At 40.2% G+C, this 27541-nt stretch overlaps 1 long non-coding RNA gene across 1 annotated transcript in view; it reads right to left on the bottom strand.

Moving 5' to 3' along the window:
- Nucleotides 1–27541, bottom strand: part of LOC113594655 (uncharacterized) — a 51663-nt gene that overhangs the window by 13239 nt on the left and 10883 nt on the right. The gene's annotated exons all lie outside the window — the stretch shown is intronic.

The raw sequence follows: 27541 nt of genomic DNA, 5'->3' as shown, positions 1-27541 counted from the left end.
GCTCCTCCCGGGCCCATAGGACGAGGTGCAAACTTCAGTGCATAGCTTCATTCTCCACAACACTCTCACTCAGCATTATATATAATGTTCCAACCAATGTTCTGATCATGCCAAAGAATTCCACTACATGCCTCTGCATCTTTGCAATGCTATTCCCTCTACCTGGGTGGTCTTCCCTCCCTCTCATCAGCCGGCAGCAGGTCTGCTCCCCATATCTGACTTGTGCCTCCATTGCCTAACTCAGCGTAAGACCTGGCACTGGGAAGATAACATCAAAGATTTGTAGGGAAGAAGTGCTTCCGGATCTCACTCTGTGTGTCTCTTTGTTTGGTTGGTCCTGATCTACAGCCTTCCTAACACAACCATAATCATAAGGGTAGCACCTTCTGGAATTCTGGGAGTCATCCTAGCAAATGATCAAACCTCAGGGGGTCATGTGAACCTCCCAAATTTGCAGCTAGTTGGTCAAAATAATGGATGACTGGGGGGCCCATCTGAAGTGAGGACAGTCTCATTGGAGGCTGTGCCCTTAACCTGTGGAGTCTGTGATAAACTCTAGGTAGTTAGTACCAGAAGAGCATTGTGACATCGCAAAAGGCATTAAAATTTCTCAGTGAAAAAAAGGACGTAGAAAGAAACCACATCCTTATAATAGAATGCCAACTGATAGATGTAAAATACATTGTTGAAATGAGAAAATAACCTTTTTACAAGCATAACAGTAGCAAGTGATTCAGGCAATGGATGCTAAAACTTATGGGTGAATATTTGATGAGGTAGAGGATATTTATATCGTCTGAAAGTATCACTCCAAAAATTATCTACTAATACAAAAGAGAAGATAGTAACTTTACAGAAGAGAAACCTGGAACACACCATTTTAACCAAGAAATAAAAGTTAACATTGCCGACAATAGAACAAACTATCATTAAGTGCCTCTTGATAAGATGCATAGAGAGGGACACAATATCACTTTGGTGATATTCCTGTTAAAAAGCATTATCTGAGTCTGATCAGGAGGAGAGATCAGACAAACTCAGATTGGGGGACATTTTGTAAAACACCTTGGCCTGTACTGTTTAACAATGTTAAAATCAGGAAAGACAAATAAAGGCTGAGGAATGGCTCCAGATTACAGAAAACTAAAGAGACATGAAAACTAAATACAATTTATGATTCCAGAATGAATACTGGACCAGAAAAACAAATATTATTGGGACAATTGGCAATATTTGCACAATGGTTTGTAGATTGGATAATATTATTGAAACAATGTTAATTGTACTGTGGTATGCAAAAGAATGCTCTTGTTCTTAGAAAATAGACACTGAAATATTTAGGAATACAGAGTAAAGAGACTGGGAGAACGAGAGAAAGGGATGAAAGAAATAGGGCAACATGGAAACATTTGGTGAATCTGGGTGAAGGGAATATGGGAGTTCCTTGTTACTATTCTTGCAACTTTTTGTTAGTATGAAATTACTTTAAAATATAAAACTGAGGGTGCCTGGATGGCTCAGTTGGTTAAGCACCCAACTCTTGATTTCCGCTCAGGTCATGATCCCATGGTTCATGGGTTCTAGCTGGAGTCGGGCTCCCCACTGATAGCACAGAACCTGCTTGGGATTCTCTCTCTCCCTCTCTCTCTCTGCCCCTCTCCCTGCTTGTGCTCTCTCTCTCAAAATAAATAAATAAACATTTAAAAAATAAAATATAAAACTGAAAAAAACTATGTTTAATGTTATTCTATTTTACTTTAAAATCAGATGCACATATATTTACACATGTGCATATAATATATTCAAAATAAAAGACTACAAGATATAAACCAAAAAGTTAATAGTTCTTTTCTCTGGTGGTGAGATATAGGTTAGCTTCTTCTTTTTCCTCAACATTAGTTTCTCATTTTTCCTAGAATAGTTGTGAACTCTTCATAATGACAACAACAAAAGAAATAATAAAGGTTGGACACATGACGAAAAAAATCACTCTTCAAACACCAAAAACACTCCTGAAGAAAGAACAAATGACTCATTCCCTGCCTCCCTGCCCCCCATTATCCATGTTGTATTCCTGTCTGTAAACCATGGTTGTCTCTGTCCATGTTCAGGAGGCCCCTTGGGGCAGACAGTACCCACGTGATCTTCCAGGGGACCTCACAGTGCTGTTACAACAGCCCCATGTGATGTGGGCACAGATGACCCAAGCTCAGACAGGAATCAAAATGTCCTAGAAAGAAACTTAGAGCAGAAGAAGCTGGTGACTAGGAAACACCAATGGGGACAAACAAAAAAGCCCCAACAACAAAGCCTACTCTCTCTAGACCAATGACCAGGGAAAGGGAAGCTTAGCAAGACAGAAAACTTTTAGACAATTACTGCTCTACCCTAGTTAAACATCACAGAAACCATACCAGAAAAGGGTAAAAGGGAGCTAGACTTTGACATTTGCGAGGCTGTAACAAGGCATCCCAACATCCCTGCTGGGGTGGTGTCAGAGAAGGGCAAGCAGGGATCTGGGACTTTCATCTCTGCTGGCCATTAATGCCTCCCTGCTGCCACTGCAGTAGGGATCCTGGAATTCTACCTCTATCTTGGACTAATAAGGTATTCCTCCCACTCCCCACTGGGGTGGTGTCAAAGGACTTCTAGTGGGAGTCAAGGCTTTCACCATCTCCCAGCAGTAATGGAAAGTGTCAATAGAGACCCATGGGGAGCCAGGATTCTCAGCTCAACCCAGCAGTAATGAGGAACCTCCTACCTTGGGTTTCAATAGAGGCTGAGTGGGAAACCCAGACTTCTAGCTCCCATTGTCAGTAATGAGGATTTGCCACCCCCCCCCCTTCTCCTGTGGAAATGGTGTCAAAGAAACCCAGCTAAACAGGAGGTTTAAATAATACAAAAATATCCAGGTTTCAATAGGAAATCACTCATTATACCAAGAGACAGGATGATTTCAGATTGAATGAATAAAAAAAAAAATCAGTAGATGCTAACACAAAGATGAGACAGATGTTAGAATTATCTGACAAAAGTCTGAAAACAGCCATCATTAAAAATGCTTCAACAAGCAATTATGAATAAACTTGAAATAACTGAAATAAATGGAAAGCCTCAACAAAGCAATAGAGAATATAAAGGAAACCCAATGGAAATTTTAGAAATTTAAGTCCTAAACACAATAAAATAACCTAAATGAAAGCTCAGAAGGTGGACTTGGCAGAGAATGGAGGGGACAGAGGAAAGAATCAGTGAACCAGAAGATAGAACCATAGAAATTACCCAATTTGAACAGCAGAGAGAAAACAAACAGGAAAAGAAAAGAGGACAGAGCATCAGGGGCTCTGTGGGACTATAACAAAAGATCCAACCTTTGTGTCATCAGAGTTCCAGAAGGGGCGGAGCAAGGGCATGGGGCTCAATAAGCACTAGAAGAAATGAGGGGACATTATGAACTTAAACATTTGTTGAGAGGGCAGGTCTCACGTTATGTGTTCTTAACACAAAACAAACAGGTAGACAAACAAATCAACACAAAGGGACATAGGGAAATTTTTAGAAGTGATCAATATGTTTATTACCTTGATTATGGTGATGGTAATGTGAGTGTATACATATGTCCAAACTCACCAAATTATACACGTTAATTATGTGCAGGGTTTTTGTATATCAATCATGCCTAAATAAAGTGGAAAGAAAGAAAAGAAATAACAGCTGAAAACTTCACAAGTTTGTCAAGAGAAGTAAGCCTACAGATTTAAAAAGCTTAGGCTATGTCAAATAAGATAAATCCAAAGAAATGCACAATAAGATACATCACAATTAAACTTATGAAAACTAAAAACAAAGAAAAACATCTTAAAAGCCATCAGAGAAAAACTATACTTTACCTATAAAGAAGAAGGAATTCGAAGACAGTAGTTTTCTCATCAGAAACAATGGAAGTCAGACAAACAGGGTAGTATTTTTCAAGAGCTGAAAGAAAACAACCATCAACCCAGAATCCTGTAACCAGTAAAAGTATTCTTTAGGAATAAAGAGGATATCGAGTAATTCTCAGATGAAGGGAAACTTAGAGATTTGTTACCAGCATATTTACCTTAAGAGAATGTCTAAAAGAAGTCCTCTAAACAGAAAGGTAATAAGAATAGCAATAAAAATCACTTTGAAACATCAGGGGAAAAAAAGAAAGAACACAGTAAGCAGAAATATGAGTAAATAAAATAGGCTTTCCTTCTTCTCTGGAGTTTCCCAAATTATGTCTGGTGGGTGAAGCATAAATTATAACACTGGTTGCTATGGTTCTACATGTATACAGAAGAAACATCTTAGACAGTTATGTTATATATATTATATAATACTTATATTATAAATAAATGGGGCGAAGAGACATAAAGGGCACTAAGGTTTATATACTTCAACTAGTAAAATGATGACATCAATAGACTGATAAGTTTTGTGTGTACAATTCAACACTTACAACAACCAATAAAAAAATCTATACAGGGATATACTCAGAAACACTATTGATAAATCAATATGGAATTCTAAAAAAATGTTCAAGTAAGCCACTGGCAGGTAACAAAGAGCAAACAAGGGGCGCTTGGGTGGTTCAATCAGTTAAGTGTCCGACTTTGGCTCAGGTCATGATCTCACGGTTCGTGAGTTCGAGCTCCGTGTCAGGCTCTGTGCTGACAGCTCAGAGCCTGGGGTCTGCCTCGGATTCTGTGTCTCCCTCTCTCTCTGCCCCTCCCCTGATCATGCTCTGTCTTTCTCTGTCTCTCAATAATAAATAAATGTTAAAAAAAATTTTAAGAAACAGCAAACAAATAAATTGAAAACAGAAAATAAACAAAAAATAAAATGGCAGACCTAAGCCCTATAATATCATCATTTACATTAAATTTAAATGACCTAACTATACAAATTAACAGACACAGACTGGCAGAGTAGATTAAAAAACAGAAACCAACTCTATGCTGTCTATAAGAAATTCACTTCAAATATAGTGGTATAGTCAAGTTGAAAGCAAGAGTGGAAAAAGATACAACATGAAAACATTACTTAAACCAATGCAGGAGTGTCTATATTGATGTCTCGTAAAGTAGACTCCAGGAGAAAGGGAATTACCAGAAACAGAGTGGGACATTATATGATGATAAAAGAATCAATCCACCTAGAAGGCACAGCAACCCAAATGTGTACGTACCAAATGAGAGCTGCAAAATATGTAAAGCAAAAAATGATGGAACTGAAAAGAGAAATAGACAAATTCAAATAATTATAGTTGGAGTTTTCAACAGCCCTCTTTCAATGATGGCTAGACAGCTAAACAGAAAATCAGCAAGGATGTAGAAGAATGCTACATCACACCAACCAACACTCCGCCACCACCAGCAGAATACACATTATTTTCAAGAACCCATGGAACATATATCAAGATAGATTATATCCTGGGCCATAAAAAACTCAACAAATTTAAAAGAATTGACATCATAGAGAATATATTCCCTGTCCGCAATGGAATCAACTACAAATCTGTAACAGAAAAATAACATGAACAGCTCCAGACACTTGGAAACTAAAAATCACATTCCCAGGCAATCCATGGGTTAAAGAGAAGTCTCTAGGGTAATAAAAGTACATTGACCTGAATGAAAAAAAAACACGACATATCAAAATTTATGGGAAAGAGTTAACACAGTGCTGAGAAGGAAATTCGTAGAATTAAATGCATCACTTATAAAAGAGGAAAAATCTCCAATCAATAATCTAAGCTTCCATGTCAAGAACTTAGGAAAAAGAGCAAAGCAAAGCAAACCAGAAAGAATAAATTAGTAAGTAGCAGACATCAAAGAGATTAAAAATAGAGAAAATCGATATCACATTTCTTGATGTCAAACTATATTACAAAATTACGGTGTCAAAACAGTATGGTGTAAGCATAAAAACAGACACATGTGTCAATGGAACAAAACAGAAAGCCAGGGAATAAACCCATGTATATATGGTCAATTAATTTACGACAAAAGAGCCAAGGATATACAATGAGGAAAGGACACTCTCTTCAATAAATGGGGTTGGGAAAACTGGACAGCCACATGCAAAAGAGTGAATCAGGACCGCCATTTTATATCATGGACAAAAATCAACACAAAATGAACGAAAGACTTGAGTGTAAGACTTAAAACTATAAAATTCATAGAAAAAAAACATAGGGGGTAAGATCCTTGGTATCAGTCTTGGCAATGACGTTTTATATTTGACACCAAAAGCAAAGATAAACTAGTGGAGCTACCTCACACTAAAAAGCTTCTGCACAGCACAGGAAACCATCAAAAAGTAGAAACGCAACCTATCAAATGGGAGAAAAAAATTTGCAAATCATATTATCCGATAAGGGGTTCATATCCAAAATAAACAAAGAACTCACACAAGTCAATAGCAAAAAAAGCAATCAGATTTCAAAATAGGAAGAAGACATGAATAGACAGACATTTTTCCAAAGAAGACATACAAATGACCAACAGACACATGAAAAGGTGCTCAACATTACTAATGAGCAAGGAAATGCAAATCAAAACTACAGTGAGATGTCACTTCCCACCCGTCAGAACAGTTAGAATCAAAAAGACAAGAAGTAACAAGTGTTGGCAAGGATGTGGAGAAAAGGGAACCCTCATGCACTGTAGGTGGGAATGTAAATTAGTGCAGCCACTGTGGAAAACAGTATGGAGGTTCTTCAAAAAATTAAAAATACAACTACCATGTGATCCAGCAATTCCACTTCTGAGTATATATCTGAAGGAAATGAAACCATTCTCAAAGAGATATATGCACTCCCATGTTCATTACGGTATTATATACAACAGCCAAGATATGAAGATAACCAAGTGTCTGTCAGTGGATGAATGGACAAAGAACACGTGGTTTACACACACACACACACACACACACACACACACAGACACATACACACGCACAGTATATATGTATATATATGTATAAAATGTGATATACACCCACATACAATGGAATATTGTTTAGCTATAAAAAAGAAGGAAATACTGTCATTTGCAACAACGTAGATGGACTTTGAGGGAATTATGCTATGTGAAATAAGTCAGACAGAGAGAAAAATATCATATGATTTCACTTGTATGTGGAATTTGGAACTTATAAAAAACCAAACCCATAGAAACAGAGAACACATTGGTAGTTGCCAGCATAGGGAGTAGGGAAATGGGTGAAGATGGTCAAAAAGTACAAACTTCCAGTTCTAAGATAAGTTCTGGGGATGTAATATACAGCATGGTGACTATAGTTAACATTACTGTATTGTTTGTTTGAAAATTGCTAAGAGAGTAGATCTTAAAGTTCTTATCACAAGAAAAAAATTAAAACTATGTGAGATGATGGGCATTAACTAAACTTATCGTGGGGGTCATTTTACTATATATCCATACATCATATCATTATGTTGAACGCCTGAAACTTACATAATGTTATATGTCAATTATATCTCAATAAAACTCCGGGCGGGGGGAAACATTTAAAAATAGAGAAAATCAGTGAAACAAGGACCTGGTTCTTTGAATAAGATAAATAAAATTGCCAAGTCTCCAGCAAGACTGACAGAGGAAAAATAGACACAAATTATCAACATTAGGAAACCGAGGATAATACGACATTCCCCACCCTCATCAAAAGAATAAGGGAATAGTACACTTTACATACATAAGTTAGACCATGGACCAATTTCTTGTAAAACACAAACTGCTACAACTCATTCAATATGAAATAATTTCAATAGCCCTATAACTATTAAGGAAATCCAATATATAATTTTTTAAAGTCTCAAAAAAAAAGAAAACTCCAGGCTCAGATAATTTTATTGGAGAAACTACTAAACATTCAAAGAAGAATCAATACCAATTCTACACAATCTCCCTGAAAATAGAAGAGGTGTGTATCAGTCAGAATTCAGTCAGTGAAATAGAATCCAACAAATATATAGATTTATTGCAAGGAATTGGCCTATGCTGCTGTGGTGGCTGGCTAGGCACTCCAACACCCAGAGGGTGGCAGCCAGTAAGGGCAGGCTGGAACTCTTGGCCATGACATGATGCTGCAGTCCACAGGCAGAATTTCAGGGAAACCACTGGTTCTGCTTCTATAAACAGTTCAGTTGATTGAATTAGGCCTACCCAGATAAACTAAAATAATCTCTTTGCTTAAAGTCAACTGAATGAATTATGAATGATAATCAATCTATAAAATACCTCTACAGCAACACTTAGATTGTGTTTAATGGAATAACTGGGGACTAAAGCCTAGCCAAGCTGACAGATAAGACTGACCATCACAGTCATGCCTTGTCAACTTGGCACCCATACATATTTCCTTAAACCATATACAATCTCCAAAAAAAGAAGAGCTACATCATAGCTTCACGTAACATGATATAACTATTCTTTTTAAAAAATGTTTATTTAATTTGGAATGCAGGCTGGTGCAGGCACTCTGGAAAACAGTATGGAGGTTCCTCAAGAAGCTAAAAATAGAACTACCCTACGACCCAGCAATTGCACTACTAGGCATTTATCCAAGTGATACAGCTATGCTGTTTCGAAGGGCCACATTCACCCCAATGTTTATAGCGGCACTATCAACAATAGCCAAAATACGGAAAGAGCCCAAATGTCCATCAATGGATGAATGGATAAAGAAGATGTGGTATATATATACAATGGAGTATTACTCGGCAATCAAAAAGAATGAAATCTTGCTATTTGCAACTACGTGGATGGAACTGGAGGGTATTATGCTAACTGAAATTAGTCAGAGAAAGACAAAAATCATATGACTTCACTCATATGAGGACTTTAAGAGACAAAACAGATGAACATAAGGGAAGGGAAACAAAAATAATATAAAAACAGGGAAGGGGGACAAAACAGAAGAGACTCATAAATATGGAGAGCAAACTAAGGCTTATGGGAGGGGTTGTGGGAGGGGGGATGGGCTAAATAGGTAAGGAGCACTAAGGAATCTTCTCCTGAAATCATTGTTGCACTATATGCTAACTAATTTAGATGTAAATTTAAAAAAATAAAAAATAAAACAAGTTAAAAGAAAAAAATTAAAATGTTTATTTATTTATTTTGAGAGAGAGAGCATGCACATACAAACTGGGGAGGGGCAGAGAAAGAGAGAGGGAGAGAGAGAATCCTAAGCAGGCTCCATGCTGTCAGTGCAGAGCCCAACACAGGGCTCAATCTCACAACCATGAGATCATACTCTGAGCCGAAATCAAGAGTCAGACACTGGTGGACAGAGCCACCAGGTGCCCTGATATAACTGTTCCGTATACAACTGAAAATATACTGTTTCCCCCGAAGAAAATACAAAGTCATTGAGTGATGTTTTCTCCCCCTTGATACCCTGTAACTTAAATACTGTAATATAAAGTTAACTATTATTAATACATCTTATGTTAGATGATAAGTGGACAAAGGAGGTGGACCCATGCTGAAACAAAAATATTTGCTTAAGATCTACACAAACATATTCATAACAAAATAATGAAGAAATACTCATAACTATTATATCCCCCATCTCCACAACTGGTCAGCTGATTGTAGTTGGTGTTTATAACTATGTACTTCTACTACCCATTCCATAGTCCATTTGCCCTCGGCTGGTCATGTTCCTTTATCAAGGTTTGGGTGACCCAAACCTTCATTCCTGAATGGTCTGGGCCACTGATAGTTCTGCCTGAATTGGATTGTTGTCATTTTCCATTTACTTTAATTACATGATATGGCAGTATTAGGAGACAGCCTAATGGATCTCTTGTATTCCAGACATACTTTTCCTTGTATTATGCAATGGCCATATTTTGTATACCTGTAGTGCCACATTATACCATGGTCTACCAGCATCCTCTACCACTGAAAATACTCATTAGTGTTCTTAACTGTAATCACATCAGAGAACCAACTTTGGAAAACCCAGAACCAATTCAAAAAACTCTTCCTTCAGATTGTATTTTCCCAGAACTACTTCTGGTACCAAAGTCTGTTTCGGTTAGGGTTCAACCAGAGAAACAGAACCATACATTTATGTCTTTCTGTATGAATGCATATGGATTTAGTGCAAGGAATTGGCTCACACATCTGTGGAGGCTGTCTAGGCAAATCTGGAATCTGTAGGTCAGGCTGTCAGGATTTGGGCACAAACTGAAGCTGCAGTCCCCGGCAGAATTTCCTCTCCTTCGAAGACACCTCAGCTCAGCTTTTAAGGCCTTTCAACTGATTGAAACAGGATGCCAAAGATGATCTAGGATCATTTCCTTTACTTAAAGTCTTCGGATTATGAATGTTAATCAGATCCACAAAATTTCTTCACAGCATGAGGCACCTGGGTGGATCAGTCAGTTAAGCATCCGACTCTTGATGTCAGCTCAGATCAGAAGAGTTCATGAGTTCAAGGCCTGCATCAGGCTCTGAGCTGATGGCATGGAGCCTGCGTGGGATTGTCTTTCTCTCCCTCTTTCTGTACCCCCCCTCCCCCAAGCTCTTGAACTCTCTCTCTCTCAAAATAAATAAACTTAAAACAATATCTTCACAGGAACACCTAATGTTCAAATAACTAGGTACTGCAGCCTAACCAAGCTAACACATAAAACTGATCATCACAAAGAGGTAACTCTTCTCAATTCATTTTTTAAAGCTAGTATGACCGTAATGCCAAACCAGGCAAAGACAGTACAAAAATGTCCTGGGAAGAGCAGGAGCCCCATGGGGTTGGACTCCATCCACAAGCAACTTCAAGAGCAGAGTCATATTTTTCACCTGACCATTTGGCTGCCCAGTTTCCACTTCATGGAGGAAGATTCAGCACATTACATCAGTTTCAAATTACTTGTGACTAGTTTGGTGACTCCATGTTATGAATAAGAGGGTTCCCTTGTGTGTGTGTGTGTGTGTGTGTGTGTGTGTGTGTGTGTGCGCTCATTTGTTAATTCCAGTTAACATTTATTATGCTGTTTGTCATGCACTGGATGAAGGAATTTAATGTCATAAGATTGTTTTATCCTCCCAGGAATTTGACACAGTGGATACCCTTGGCCCTATTTACAAGTGAGGAAACTGAGACTCAGCAAGGTTATATCAGCAGGCCTGAGGATGCTCACCTGGTGGGTTTTGATTTGACCCCAAAGCCTCTCCTCTTCACCTCTACAATAGCACTTGATTCCAAGGCTGTAGACTGTCACCTGAACTTGGGCATCTAGGAGTTCTGCCAGGTCTAAGTTCCTTGAATCTCTGGGAAAGGTGCCCAGAGCTTTAAGTTGGCCAAGAAACACTGTCAATAATCTGTCCCAAGGTTCTCAGTCTTCCCCTAGGCCTTTGCTCACGACACTTCCTCCTACTTTCCAGGGGCTGGGCAGTGGTAACAGTGCAGGCTCCAGAATCAGTTAGAATCCTAGTTGTGTGGCCTGAGTCAGGTGGCTTCACCTCAATAAACAGACTACTTATTCGTAAAATGGGGAAAATAGTCTTTATCTCACTGGATGTGGTGGAAATTAAATGCTACGGTGCAGGATGCCTCAATATGAAATGTGCCTACAAGTTACCTGACCAACTTGTTAAAATGCGGATTTGGATTCAGCAGGTCTCAAGAGGAGCTGGAGATTCTACATTTCTGATATGCTCCCAGGTGATGCCTTTGCAGCTGGTCCATGGACCACATTTTGAGTAGCAAGGGGATTGTTCATGTGATGCACTTTATGCAATTATGTATTAAATGCCCCACAATAAAGATAATAAAAATTCACCTGCTCTGGAAAGCATGTGATGCACTTTATGCAATTATGTATTAAATGCCCCACAATAAAGATAATAAAAATTCACCTGCTCTGGAAACATAATCATAGGTTTCTCTGATTAAAGGAAACATACCAGTTCACCAGAAGGGACAAGTTTGTTTTCCTTGGCACTGACTTCTGAGAGAAATTTATCACCTAGATCCTCATATAAGGGACTCTGATAGAATGAAGGATCATGTCTTCTAGAAACAATCCTGCTGCAGGAGCCAGAAATGTATAAGCAAAGAAAACTTGTCAGCCCCTGGTTGTAGGCCCAGCTCTGTCTGCGCGACCCCTGGCGGAGAGCTCTGCCTCTCTGACGTTTGATTTTCCTACTGGCTGGCACAGAGTACAGGCTTCAGGATGGCGGCTATGCTGCTCTTCTGCTCTCTGGCCTGTAATGCAGGCCTGGCAGTACCCTCATCGTAAGATCGTTGGGAGGGCCGTGGATAGCGTAGGTCAATGGTTAACACATACTCTGGGTCAAGAATTTCAGGTTGACCCATAAGAAATTGCTGACAGCAACATTTTTTTGACCTGTAAAAATGGCTTGAATTATTATGTGGGATCCTTACAACAAACCTTTGAGGCAGCTACGATTTTTATCATCGTCTCCCCTAAACTACAGATGAGAAAATTGAGGTCCTGCCCAGGATCACATGGCTTGCTATGGGCAGAGCCAGGATTCAGTGCAGGCAGGCTGGCTGCAGTCTCATGCTTGCTCTGCCACACAGCCCCACCTTTCCTCTAAGGGGGCCACAAACAAGACCCTGAATGTGCATTTCCTCCCACTCCAGCTGTGTCTAATGCAGACCCCTATAAAAGCCAAAGGCCCATAGCTAATTGTCCTTTTCTGGCAGCATTTCTGTAAGGAGCTGAGCCAATTCATTCTGGGAATGCTGCTTTCTGGTGATCTGGCTGGAGCTTAAGAAGCCGAAGAGGGAAGCAAGCTTGGCTTGGCCTTTACAAACAGCCCTTGTCAGAGTGGCTTCTATTCCAGGAGCTCAATATGGAAACTCAGCATCTGTCATGCATTCAGACGTGGCCTAATGACTGTCCACTTGGCCAAATCACTGGCCATCCACCCATATATTACCCATCCCTGCATCCTGGTCCTGAGATTATCTTGTCCCAACCCACCCTGCCTCTTCTCACATAAGTCCCTCCCTGGGGTTGTTGGGCATCATTTCCTGGGCCAGGCACTGTGGTGAGCATGCCTTCAGCCAGCAAGGAAGATGTGATGAATACCCAGCTTATGGATGAGGCTCAGAGAGAGGATGGTATTTACTCAAGGTCACACAGTGAGTGATTAACCAAGCCTGTTGAACTACCATGACCTCCCATATGAAGGTCCCAAAGAGCCAGTGCCTTTGTATCATTGAGAGGAACTGCACTGGGGGACCTCAGAACATGGGGTTGGGGACTGTCCTCAGTCCATACGGTTGGATAAGTTTACTCAGTAAGACGCCTACATTCATGGCTATAGGGATTGGCTCAGAGATGGGCATGTGACTCAAGCCAGGCCAGAGTTAATCCTGGGACTTTTGCTGGAACTATTGGGAAAAACTGCCCTCTTTCTGTTGAGGCTTCTAAGCAGATAGAATGTTAGCCTGGAGCTGCTGGGGGCACCCTGGCCACTCCATGAGGAAGGACCCATATGGAAGCCAAGCTAGGGGAAAGTGGAGTCAAAATGTGGAGAAAGACTAATTTCTGACAATATCCTTTGAGACTCTGGATCCAGCCATGCCTCCATATGCTTCTATTTACACACTGCTCTTCACACACAGCTCATCACCTTCCAAAGTAGCCCCTTTTGTTCTTAAACTGAAACCTACCTTTTCTGAACTTACACTGACTGGTCTAGTTCTACCAATCAGAGGGGCAGCAAAAGGCTCTAATGGCAGACAGATATGGTTTCCAATCCCAACTCCAACATTTACCCTTCAAATCTCAATTTAAACTTGGGGCGCCTGGGCGGCTCAGTCGGTTGAATGTCCGACTTTGGCTCAGGTCATGATCTCACGGTTCGTGGGTTTGAGCCCCGCGTTGGGCTCTGTACTGAAAGCTCAGAGCCTAGAGCCTGCTTCCGATTCTGTGTCTCCCTCTCTCTCTGCCCCTTGCCTGCTCACACACACACTCTCTCTCTCAAAAATAAATAATAAACATAAAAAAATTTTTTAATTGGAATGATGATATCCATGTGACAGGGATGTTGTACGGATGAAAGAGCTATTACAAGTGCTTTGTTTTTGTTATCTTATCATATTGCTGCTGTTTTATTCGTTACCAGATTGTGAGGCCCCGGACAGCAGGAACCTCATTTTATTTAACTCAGATTCCCCAGCACTTGACAGTGGTTGGCAAAGAGTAGGTGCTCAATAAACACTTGTTGAGGGGCACCTGGGTGGCTCAGTCGGTTAAGCAACAGACTAACAGCTTGGGTTGTGATCTCCAATCGTGGGATCAAGCCCTGAATCGTGCTCTGTGCTGACAGCGTGGAGCCTGCTTGGGATTCTCTCTCCCTCTTTCTCTGCCCCTTTCCCTCTCTCTCTCTCTCTTTCTGTCTCTCAAAGTAAGTAAATAAACTTAAAAAAATAAAAATAAATAAATGTTTGTTGAAATAAATGTGAAGTACATTCTGACCTCCCACCCCACCTATAGTGAGCTACTTAGGGACTGCTGCTGTCACCCAGAATCTTCTCTTATCCCTGCCTTCATCTCCACCATTTCTTTATATAACACGGATGGTTTTCCTTCTAAAAAATGTACTAACTCAATTACCCTGTGAATATTTATCAGTTACAACCAAAGGAATGAAAATAAGCTCCCATGGTACAGAGAACCCAGATGTTTGGGGTTAGTTTTCTAACACAATGCTCAACTATTTTACTTATTTGATGTTTTTCTCAAGAAACAAAACAAAACCAATCTGCCCTAAAATTTGGAAATGAGATCCGTTTCTCACAGTGTCTCTTGCTCTCTGTTGGGAGTGGTGTGGGCATGCCTGGCAGTCACGATGGGCTGCTGAAATGGGACAAGCAGGTAATGGGAAACAGCTGCTTGGCCTGTGCTGTCTCTAAGCCCCAAATTGGTGACGAGGTGCCGCAGACAAAAGACAGGCGGTTATGGTTTGGGTGGAGGCCCCACAAGCAGTGATTAACTTCTCTTGCCAAGTTCACCGGGCGAGGCAGAGTCTGCTCGGCTGGTCACAGTACGGCAGGCAGCATCCCCTGCACAGACATTGTCTCTGTATTCAGAGCAACGCGCGCCCCGAGAGATGAGTCCACCATCCCCCCTCTCTCCGATGGCGGAGAGAGAGATGAGTCCACCATCCTCCCTCTCTCCGATGGCGGAGAGAACATCAGCCAACAAGGACGGATGCTAAGAAAAGCCCCCACCTTCCTCTGTGTCCTGCAGCACATCCTCATAACCTTACTCCATGGCACTACCTCAGAGGGCAGCCAGATTACCTTCTAAAATGTCAATTAGATCAGGAGTCAGCGAACTACTCTGTTAAGGGCCAGGATTTTACCATCTGTCCCCAATACAGCTCTGCCTTTGTAGCATGAAAGCAGCCACGGACCATATGGAAATAAATCGGTGAGACTGGGTTCCAATAAAACTTTATTTACAAAAAAACAGGCTGCAGTCCGGATTTGGCCCATGGGCTGTAGTTTGTTGCTCCTTGGTGCCTCTGTTTGAAAGTCTATAATGGCTCCTCATCGCCACTGAATAAAGCTCAAACTCCTAACCACGGGTGTCAAGGAGCTGCCTGGGCTGGCTGGATCCTGCCTACCTCTCTACCCTTGTTTGGGCCCCAGTCCTCACTCACCACCCCCCAGTTGCACATGGGTCTTTGTACTCATGGTTTCCTCTGCCTAGAACACCCCACCCCCATCCCCACTTCACATTTTCACATGACTCACTCATTCCCCTTATTTAGGTGTTGGTGAGAATGGCACTTCCTCAGAAAGGCCATCCCTGCAACCCCCCAACGTGACCACCACCTCCCCGCTTAGTCACTCTATCATAGCACGTGTTTTATTTTCTGCACAGCATTTATCCCGGTTTGAACTGATCTCTTTTGAGTGCTTACTTTTGTTTGTTTGTTTGTTTTCCTTCTGTCCCTTGAGCTCCAGGAGGATAGAAAGCCTTATTCCCACGGCCTTCCACCCATAAAGCTGGAGTGCAGCACAGACTTAGAGAATGAATGAATCGCCTCCTCACCAGGTTCCCTCATCCGCTCATTCCCTCCAGTCCCTTAGCCACTCAGCTGACAGAAACACCTTCTAAAAATGAGTACCCAGATCATGGCCTGTCACTGCTTTAAACTCCCTAATAACTTCCCATTGCTCAAAATCCACACTCCTCACTATTGCCCCGGAGACCCTGCAAAAACAGACTCCCGGCTGCCTTTGCTCACCCACCTCTCCCATTGTGAAGAGCAGGCTGCCTGGAGGGTCCACTAATGTGACCCCAAAAGACATCATTTGGCACTGAAGGTGTTTTTGCATTGATATCACAAAACGGGTTATGTTCCAGGAATTCACTTTGAACAAAAGAATGAGGCCATGAACACCTGACTCATGAGAGGCTGGGAAGTCATCCAGTTTCCTCAAATCACCCCACCCAGGTCAGCCTCCCTCCTGTGTCGCACTCCGGGTAGAAAGAGAGAACGTGATCTTTTCAGACTGATGCCAAAGCCCAATGGGCCTCGAGCTTTTGGGCGGGGTGGGGGAAGACTGGGGAACATAGAGCTTTTAGTGCTCTTTCTGGCCTGACTGAAAACTATATTCAAATCAAAGTAAAAAGATTAGGGGCGGAGCTATCAAGAGAATATGCAAGCTGAGTGGGCAGTATTGGAGTTGTGGACTCCTTACACAACCAGACAGTTTACAAGGCTTTCTTCACTGCTGCAATTCAACTACCTGAAATTCTACAGGAAAGACAGGATCACGTGGATGGCCTACATGGGCCTGATATACCTTATTGCTTGGGCTATATTGAGATGAAGGATTGGAGAGCCAACACTTTATGGCTTCTTCTCAAATGGGCCTAAAGAGTAACACCAAAGTGGCTAAAAGTAGTTCTGATCCTCCAGTTGATGTTGTATGAAGTAGGTAAATGAGGTTAGAAGAATATTCATTTTTTTTCATGGATGTTAACAGAGGTACTTTACTTTTCTGTATGTGTGGTGGTGGTGGTAGGGGGCATGACCCTTAAGCATCTCTGTTTTTATGAATTGGCCTTCCTGAACAGGTGCGCTCACTGGTGCTCTTACAGGGCAGTGTGAATAGCAAGACACAGTAAGCACTCCACTTCTGGGCATTTTTAAAGCCAGGCTAATGCACCAGGCATCACATCCTGTCAGGCTTATAAAAGTGACCAGTTAGTATCTCTGTCCTCCAATATTACTTGATCTTGACTTGTTTTCACTGTATCTCATCTCCTCTATTGTGAATTCTTCTCTTTCTGATCATCTCTGGATTTGGCCGCTCCTCTGACACTTGGGGTCCTGGCTCTCCTTCTAAGGGTTAGCCTAGCTCCTCTTTGTTCCTCTGCCTCCTGTGGCCCTAACTGATGCCTGGTAGATAAGCCTTGGCCCCAAATCCCTGAGCAGGGAGGAGAGGTGCTGTGCTAGGTTATGGTGACATCATGGAGAACAAGACAGACACGGTCTCTCCACTCAGTGCATCTGTAACCTCTTCTACATCCCATCCATGGCCAGGAAGCTCTCAACTTCCTAGGACTGTCCTTTTCATTTTCTGACAACCTTATCAGAAAGCTTGAGCTGTCAACAAGCTTGAGAGCTGCCCTAAAGTCATCTGTTTCCTGCAGAGTGCTGACGGTGTGGTGTGAACTCCAAGGCAGCTGTCAACATACATTCTGCCTATCACTTGCTAAGACCAGCCCTGGAGCATGCGACATAAATTAATCACTTCCACTTCTCGACAGCTCCTTGTGCTTTTTCTGCCTCTGGTCATTCATGCTCAGCAGATAACCGATAGCCATAGCACTCTGTGGAACATGGGCATGATTCCGGGCGAGCCAGATATAGCCCATTATCATTGCAGTTACAGTGTGTGGGCTCATTGAGAAGTTTGGGGACACTTTATCAATGAGGGAGGCTGTCCCAAAACTCTGGCATTGGGTTTTGTGTGATGGAATGGAGGTGAAGATGAAGGTTGCTGAGATAGCAGGGCCTCCTTATCTGACATATTTTCCCAGTGAGGTCAAATATCAGTGCCATGGCCATCTTCCCAGGCGGAAACCATAGAGCACCAGAGCTGGGAGACCTTGGAGGCTTTGCAGAGGGAGAAAACGAGACCCAGCAAGAGGACAGCACTTGCCCAGGATCCTACAGGGAGACAGTGTCAGAGACTCAGGTCTACAAGAAAAACAAGGGCCCCTTTGCTCTCTGCAAAAAAACAAAAACAGAAACAAAACAAAAACAAAAACAAAAAAACAACCCCCCCACCAAAAAAAAAAAACAGGCTTCGAGGAGGAGTAAAATCTTCAAGGATGTGAATGTTTTGCTTTTCTGCCTTTAAAACATATAAAAGGGGCAAGCAAGGAGCCAGAGATGAGCTATTTCTTTAGAATCCCAGCTGAAACATGACTTGTTATTTACATCAAATGTCTGTATTTTTAAAAATAATTCACTAATTTTCAGCTCTAGCATTTTTTTTTTGTATGTACGTACACATGAAAAAGAAAATGACAATGATTGCTATTGGTTCCATGAGAAAAAGAACATTGTGGGAAGCCTAGCTGGCTCAGTTGGTGGAGTGTGTAACTCTTGATCTCAGGGTTCTGAGTTTGAGTCCCACGTTGGATATAGAGATTACTTTCAAAAACTTCTTTTAAAAAAAAGAAACATTGTCAACTATCATATGATGATAGTTTTATATTAATGGCATTAATGATTCAAATAGAAAAGTCTTTGGTTCCAATAATGTTGGTTTTTTAAAATCCAACTCATTGAAGTTCATTCTGCCAAAGGTACGATGTCCGACATTTTTGTGAAGGCCATTGTAAATTTGGTTTAAAAGTCAACTCTTAGAGAAAACATCATTTCTTTTTCAGGTGAAAATTTTAATTGGAGCACAGCACCATGATAAAACCATGTTCTTACTAAATAAAAATAAGTAAAATAAAAATCCTAAAGAAAAGTGTACTTAGAATTAATTGTGGCACACACATATTTCATAGTTGTCTGCAAAACCACCTGCAATAGTAAATATACGAAAGTTTATACCTCCCCATAGTTAGAGTGATAAAACATTTTTTCTCTCTTTCTCTCTTTTCCTTCCTTCCTTCCTTCCTTCCTTCCTTCCTTCCTTCCTTCCTTCCTCTCTCTTTCTTTCTTTTACAAACCCTTGTGTTGAGGACTGACTTTCAATAGATCAGTGTGAGGGAGCTGCTGTGCTACATATGAAACACAAAATATTTTCATGACAAAACAAATGACAAAAAAAAAAAAAAAAAAGAATCCCAGTTCACAACTCTAATTACTAGATGAGTTCCTTAATACATTCCTGAGGTCCACACGGGAATGACGATAAATCCACTTACTCGTTGACTTACTCTATAAATATTTGTGGCCTCATTCACTCCTTTAACAGGCCCTGTTCCAGAGGGCCACAGAGGTGAACCAGACATCTAGCTTTCACTTTCATGGAACTCCTATTCTACTCAGCAAGGGGGATGGATAATAAAGAGGAATACAGAATGTAGAGAACCTAGAACTTAATTGAATATAGAGAAAATAGAATATTGAATATAGAAAATGTTAAATGGTGATAAGTGCTTTAAAAAATAAAGTAGATTAAAGGCATTGGAAGTTCTGAGGACATGGGGTTGCTGTTGAGATCAGGTTGTTGAGGAAGGTGTTGCAGAGAAGCTCGAATTTGGGCAGAAAACTGAAGAAATAAAGGAGCAAGCCTTGGGAGTATCTGTGGGGAGGACTACAGGCAGGAAAGAGACAGTGCAAAAACCCTGAGGCAGGAGTGAGCTTGCTATATATTAGGACCATCAGGGAAACCAGTGGGGCTGGAGCCAAGGGAGAGAGGTGAAGAGGGGTAGGAGATGAGGGAGAGAGATGGGGGCAGATCACGCAGGGCCTTGTACACTCTTGTTGGGACTTTGGATTTATTCTGAGTAGATGGGAGGGAGTAGCTGGAGTTTTTGAGCCAAGAACTGACATGACTGGACTCACCTTTTTAAAGATCACTCAGGCTGCATGGTTGAGAATGGACTGTAGAAAGGCAAGAGCAGGAGCAACTCTTACAGTGCTGATGGACTGGATATACGGAGAAGTCAAGAGGGACCCCAAGAATTGGCCTGAGCTAGTGGACAGATGGGGTTGCCATTTGCTGAAGTAGAGAAAATACAGGTTGAGCAGGCTAGGGTAGAGAGAGAATTGGAAGTTTGGTTTGGGACATGTTGAAGTTGACACATTTACAATTATCCAGGTGGGATGGCAAGTAGGCAGCTGAACATGGAGTGTGGAGTCCAGGGAGGAGCCCCAAGGTAGAGATAGTGATAGTGATTTGGGAGTTGTCAGCCTACAAGAAGCATTTTATTTTATTATTTTATTTTATTTTATTTTATTTTATTCTATTTTTTATTTTATTTATTTATTTTGAGAGATAGAGAATGAACAGGGGAGGGGCAGAGAGACAGAAGGAGGGAGAGACTCCCAAGCAGGCTTGGTGCTGTCAGCACAGAGCCCGATGTGGGGCTTGAACTCGCGAACCATGAGATCATGACCTGAGCCAAAACCAAGAATTGGACACTTTAGTGACTGAGCCACCTGGGAACCTTACAAAAAGCATTTTAAATCTACAAGAGGCAGGAGGAGGTATTAAGCATGGTCAGAGAAGGAGGGGTGCTCTGTAAGAGGAAGACAGTGCTTCAGGAAAGAGGGAGTTAACAACATTGTCCATTGCTGCTGATCAGCCAAGAAAGATTGAGTAGTGACCACTGGCCATGGGATTTAGCAACTTGGAAGTCATTGCTGGCCTTGATGGGCATTTTCAGTGAAGTAATGGGTACAAAAGCCTGATTTTGAGACTGAGAGGAGAGCAATTGGAGACAGGAGGTGAAGAAAATTACTTTGAAGGCTTTTTCCGTCAAGAGGAGCAGAGAAATGAGAGAAATGAGGCACAAGCTGGGGGGGGGGGGGGTTGTAGGGTCAAGACAGAAGATACCTCACAAAGTTTTTGGAAATTATGATCCAACCCTCACCCCAATGTCCCCATCACCGGGAGTAAAGGCCATGCCCCAGAGCTCTGTGTTCCCCTGGCAGATCCCCCTCCCTCCTCCTGAACACTCAGAGCCTCATCACTGCCACCCATCTGCTTTGGAGACTTTTAGGGCGCATCTCAACAGTTCTGTGTGCTTTGGTTAAAAGAAAGATATTAATCAGATAAATACACCAAAAATATACAAGACGATTTAATACAAGCAGAATATAGAAAGACAAAATGCCCTCTGAAAGAGAGTAATGGAGGGAAATGGCTTATTTTATGAGTTTGGAGAAAGCCTTTTTTAAAAAAGTGGCTTTAAAGATAAAATCTGAAGGATAAGTAATGATTCACCAAATGGCAAATGATGGAAAGATCATTGCAGGTAGAATAATACATGCAAAGAATCTGAGGTGGGACATGGCAGAGCATATTATAAAACTAGAAGAAGGCCTGTGGGGCTGGGTCCAGTGAATGAGGGGACAGGGGCCTAAGAGGGACTAGAAGGAGGCTAAGGTCAGATTGTGGTGGGGTCCTGTGGACTATGTTAAAGAGGCTTTGGTTTTGGTTTTTTATTCCAAGTGCAATGGGCAGCCACTCAATGAACAAAACATTATGTCCATCTAAATGCCAACTATTTTTATGCTTGAAAGGGAAGGAAAGCAGTCAGAAGGAAGATACTAAGCTTCATTGAGGGAAGGACAGACATGGTGTGTCTTATCCTGGGTTCCCCAAGAAGCAGATCTTGAGCCAAGGATTTGAGTGCAAGTAGTTTATTTCATGACAGGAAGCACTTCTATGGAAGTAGGAACTGAGATAGAGAGGGAAGGAGCCAATAAAGTAGGTACCACACTAGTTACCACTGTGGGAAACTGGAGGTTAATTCCACTAGGGAGTCTGGGAGCCAGCATAGAGTACAGTGATATCCTGATATCTTCTGTGATATCCTACCCAAGGAGGGGAATTGGCTGTGGGCTGATGTTAGGGGTAGGGTATTTATACTCTCATACTTTCTAGACTACCATGCTTGTGATTACAGCAGTCTCCAGCAGCCAGAGAAAGCCCCCAGGTAGAGATGCAGGAGCTGGCGGATGGAAGTCAAGGAAGCTTGCACTAAAATGGTAAGACCTGGAGAGGTATGTATGGGTGGAGCACTGATGCCCTACATTAAGTTCCACTCCTTGTTGATACTTATTCTTTGAGGTGGTTGCCAGTTACATTTTCTACAAAAAACACAAAAGGGTTTGTGGGACAAGCTACAGGCCCCACTTCTGCAATTGTTTCCAAGGTTACAATTGGTGTTCATCATTTCCTTGTGTCACTACTCATTGTACTTACTAAAAAAAAGTCTATAAACCAACTATAAAATATCCTCAAAGAGCTAAAGGAAATCATGAGAATGATGGGTCAACAAGAAGAGATCAATACCCAGATCAATACACAGATAGAGAAGTTGAAAAGTATAATTACTAAAATGAAAAATTCATGAAAAAATAAACAGGATATTTGAGCAGCCAGGAGAAAGAATCAGCAAACTTGAAAATAGGTCAATTGAGATTTCTCAGTCTAAGGAGCAGAAAGAAAAAACTAAACAACAATGAACAGAGCCTAAGAGACCTGTGGTATAGCATCAAATATACCAACATATGTATAATGGGAGTCCCAGAAAGAAAGCAGAGAGAAAAGAACAGAAAAAAATATTTGAATAATGACCAAAAACTTTCCAAATTTGATGCAAAACATGAATATACATGTTCAAGAATCTTAATAAACCTCAGGATCCTCACTGAGAGACATTATAATCAACCAGCTGAAAGCCAAAGGTAGAATCCCACAAGTAGCAACAGAGAGATGACTTTTCACATACAAGCCATCCTCAATAAGATTAACTGATAATTTTCTCCTCAGAAACCATGTAGACTGGAAGGTAGTGACATGACATATTCTAAGAACTAAAAGAATAAAATGGTCAACCAAGAAGTCTATATCCAAGAAATCTATACTTCAAAAGTCAAAGAGAAATTAAGACCTTCTCATATAAACAAAAACAGAGAATCTATTGCTAGTAGATCCACTCTACAAGAAATGCTCACTGAGATACTTCAGGTTGAAATGAGAAAACACTAAATAGTTACTTGCATCAACATGAAGAAATAAAGGTAATTACACAGATAAATATAAAAGTCAGTATTAAGGTATTCGTGGTTTGTAACTCCTCTTTTTTCCTATATAATTTAAAGATCAAATATATAAAACAACAGTTATAAGTACTATATCAATGGGCACATAACATAAAAAGATGTAATTTGTGACAATAACAACATCAGTGGGGGGGGGGCAGAGCTATATAAGAGCAATGTTAAGTATACTATTGAAATTATTATTAACTCAAATAGATCGTTATGAAATAGGCTGTCAGTTGTCATTCCCAGGCAACCACCAAGACAGTAACTAAAAAATACAGATAGTAAGATAAATAAGAAAGGAATCAAAATGGTACAGTAGAAAATATCTACCATAAAAGAAGGCAGTAATGCAATGGAGGAATTTGAGGAATAAAAAAGATATGACATATAAAAAAATAGCAAACTGGCTCAACAACTGGCTAAGTAAGGCTGTCCTCAAGAGTTATTACAATAAACGTAAATGGTTTAAACTCTACAATTAAAAGACACACTTCGGCATAGTGGATTTTTAAAAATGATCTAACTATATGCTGTCTATGAAAGACCCACTTTAGATCCAAAGATATAAATAGGTTGAAAGTGAAAGGATGGAAAACTGTATTCTATGTAAACAGTAACCAAAAGAGAGTTGGAATGGCTATACTGATATTGGACAAAATAGACTTTAAGACATAAATTGTAACTAGAGAAAAAGAAGGAAATTATATGATGATAAAAGAGACAATATATTAAAAATATAAAACAATATAAACATATATGCACCTAACAACAGAATTCCAAAATATAGGAAGCAGAAACTGACAGAAGTAAAGGGAGAAGTAGACTGTTACACAATTGGAGAGTTCAATACTTCACTTTCTATAATGGATAGAACTACTAGAGAAAATATAAAAAAGAAATAGAAGACTTGAACAATACTATAAACCAGCTAGAAAAAGAAGAGAAACTAAACCAAAGCAAGAAGAAGGAAAAGAATAATGAAGGGCAGAGATGCATGAACTCAAGAATAGAAAAATAGAATCAATGAAATCAAAAGTAGGTTGGTTCCTTGAAAAAATTTAAAAATGGCAAAACTTTAGTAAGACTAAGCAGAGAGAGAGAGAGACAGGAAGAGAGAGACAAATTTCCAAAAGCAGGTGGAGACAACAAACATAGCATGGTGGTTAAGAGTCTGGACTGTGGAGCCAGATTGCCAAAAGCAAAATGAAAGTAGGGACATTACTAACAACTTTACAGAAATTAAAAAAAAAAGGATAATAAGGGAAAATTGTGAACATTTACATGCCAACAAAGTAGGTAATCTAAATTAAATGGACATACTCCTAACTATATGCTATATGTTATGTATGTCATATGCTATATACCCCTAGAAACACATAAACTACCAAAACTGACTCAAGAAGAAACAGAAACTCTCAGCAGAGCCCTAACAAATAAAAAATTAAATCCATAATTAAAAGCTTTCAACAAAGAAAAGCTCAGGACCAGATGGCTTCACTGGTGAATTCTACCAAGTGTTTAAAGAAGAATTAGCACCAATTCTTCTCAACTCTTCCAAACAACCAAAGAGGAAACACTTCTTAACTCATTTTATGAAGCCAGCCTTCTTCTGATAGCAAAGCCAGACACAGACATCAAGGAAAAGAAAACTATAGACCAGTATCACTATGAATATAGATGCAAAAAGTCATCAACAAAATACCAGTAAAAATATTTGAGCAGCATATACAGAGGATTGTATACCAAACCAAGTTGAATTTGTCCCAAGATCAGGAGAGTAGTTCCACATAGAATGAAAAAACAAAAAACTGCCATCATTTCAGTTGATGCAGAGAAGGAATATGACAAAACCCAACACACCTTCATAATAAAAAATGCTCAACAAACTAGGAATAGAAGGGAAATATCTCAACATTATAAAGAGATAATAAAGGGCATCTATGAAAAACTCATTAGCATCATACTTAATGGGGAAAGACTGGATGCTTTCTCCCTAAAATCATGAACAACACAAGGATGTCTACTCAGTACTTCTTTTCAACATTGTATTGGAAGTTCGATCTGGGGCAATTGTTCAAGAAAAAAAAGGTATCCAAACATGGCAATACTCCCCAAAGTGATCAACAGATTTAGTGCAATCTCTATCCAAATTCCATATGGCTGATTTAGAGAAATCATATATAATTGCAAGGGACTCTGAATAGCTAAGACAATCTTGAGAAAAGTACAAAGTTGGTGAATTCACACTTCTCAATTTTAAAGCTTAATACAATGCTATATTAATCAAAATAGTATCCTACTGGCATAAGGATAGACCAATGGAATATAACTGAGAATCTAGAAATAAATCCATATATCCACAGTCAACTGATATTCGGCATGGGTTCCAAGACCCTAGTTCCAGAAAGAACAGTCTTTTCAACAAGTGGCAAAGGAGCAACTAGATAAACCACATGCAAAGAATGAAGTTAGATAATATTTAAAATTAACTCAAAATGGATCCAAGACCTAAATATAAGAGCTAAAACTATAAAATTATTAGAAGGAAACACAGGGGTTAATCTTCATGACTTTGGATTTGGCAGTAAGTTCTTAGACATGGCACCAAAGCATGAGCAACAAAAGAAAGACAGATAAATTGAACTTCATCAAAATAAAAACTTTTGTGTATCAAAGAGTACAAGAAATAAAGTGGATTCCAACATATGGAATGGAAGTACTTGCAAACCACGTATCTGATAAGACATTAATATCTAGCATATGTAAAGAACAACAATAACAAAACAACTCAATTTAAAAAATGGGCAAAATGGGGCGCCTGGGTGGCGCAGTCGGTTAAGCGTCCGACTTCAGCCAGGTCACGATCTCGCGGTCCGTGAGTTCGAGCCCCGCGTCAGGCTCTGGGCTGATGGCTCAGAGCCTGGAGCCTGTTTCCAATTCTGTGTCTCCCTCTCTCTCTGCCCCTCCCCTGTTCATGCTCTGTCTCTCTCTGTCCCAAAAATAAAAATAAACGTTGAAAAAAATTTTTAAAAAAATGGGCAAAAGACTTGAATAGACATTTCTTCAAAGAAGATATAGAAATGGCCAATAAGCACATGAAAAGATGCTCATCATCATTAGTCATTAGAGAAATATTAATCCAAACCACAATAAGATACCACTTCACACCCACTAGGATTGCTATAATTTAAAAAAATGTAAAATAATAAGTGTTGGAAAAGACATCAGGACATTGGAACTCTTATTATACATTGCTGGTGAGAATGTAAAACAGGGTAACTGCTGGGAAAGAGTTTGACTGTTCCTCTAATAGTTAAATATAAAATTACCATGTGATCCAGCAATTCTAATCTCTTAGGTATATACCCAAAAGAACTGAAAACAGATGTTCAAACAAAAAATTCTACAAAGATTTCTTAGCAGCACTATTCACAATAGCTAAAAGGCAGTAACAATCCAACATTCATCAGAGGGTAAATGGATAAACAAAATGTTGTATATCCATACAATGGAATACTATTTGGCCATAAAAAGTAATGAAACACTGACCTCATTTCAACACGGATGAATGTTGAAAACATTATGCTAAGTGAAAGAAGCCAGACACACAAAAAAACATGTCTTATTGTTATTTCATTTATATGTAATATCCAGAATAGGTGAACACAGAGACAGATAGCAAATTAGATGTTAGGGGCTGGGGTAAGAGAAGAATGAGGACTGACTGTTGAATGGGTACATGGTTTCTTCTGGGGGTTACGAAAATGTTCTGGAATTAGATAGTGGTGATGGCTGCATAGTATTATGAATGTACTAAAAACCACTGAATTATAACTTTAAAAAGGCTAAAATGGTGAATTTTATGTTATGTGATATTTACCTCAATAAAAAAATACAGCAACCAAATCCTACAGGATATCACTCTTAGGCTGGCATTTTAACTTTGCTTTTAAGACACCCTTCCAACATTCTAGCAGGCCAATAGTAGCTTCTGGTGATGCATTCCATGGGAAGATCAATGGGTCCTGTGATCATGTGCCCATTGTCATACATCTTTTTTTTAAGTTTATTCATTTATTTTTAGAGGTAGAGAGCATAAACAGGAGAAGGGCAGAGAGAGAGAGAGAGAGAGAGAGAGAGAGAATCCCAAGCAGGCTTTGTACTCCACACTGAGCCTAATGCAGGGCTCAGTCTCACAGACCATGAGATCATGACCTGAGCTGAAATCAAGAGTCGGC

The sequence above is a fragment of the Acinonyx jubatus genome, chromosome A2 (assembly GCF_027475565.1).
Source record: "Acinonyx jubatus isolate Ajub_Pintada_27869175 chromosome A2, VMU_Ajub_asm_v1.0, whole genome shotgun sequence".
Classification (NCBI taxonomy): Eukaryota; Metazoa; Chordata; class Mammalia; order Carnivora; family Felidae; genus Acinonyx; species Acinonyx jubatus.
The sequence above is the reverse complement of the archived record's forward strand: the minus strand, read 5'-3'. Positions and strand labels throughout refer to the sequence as shown.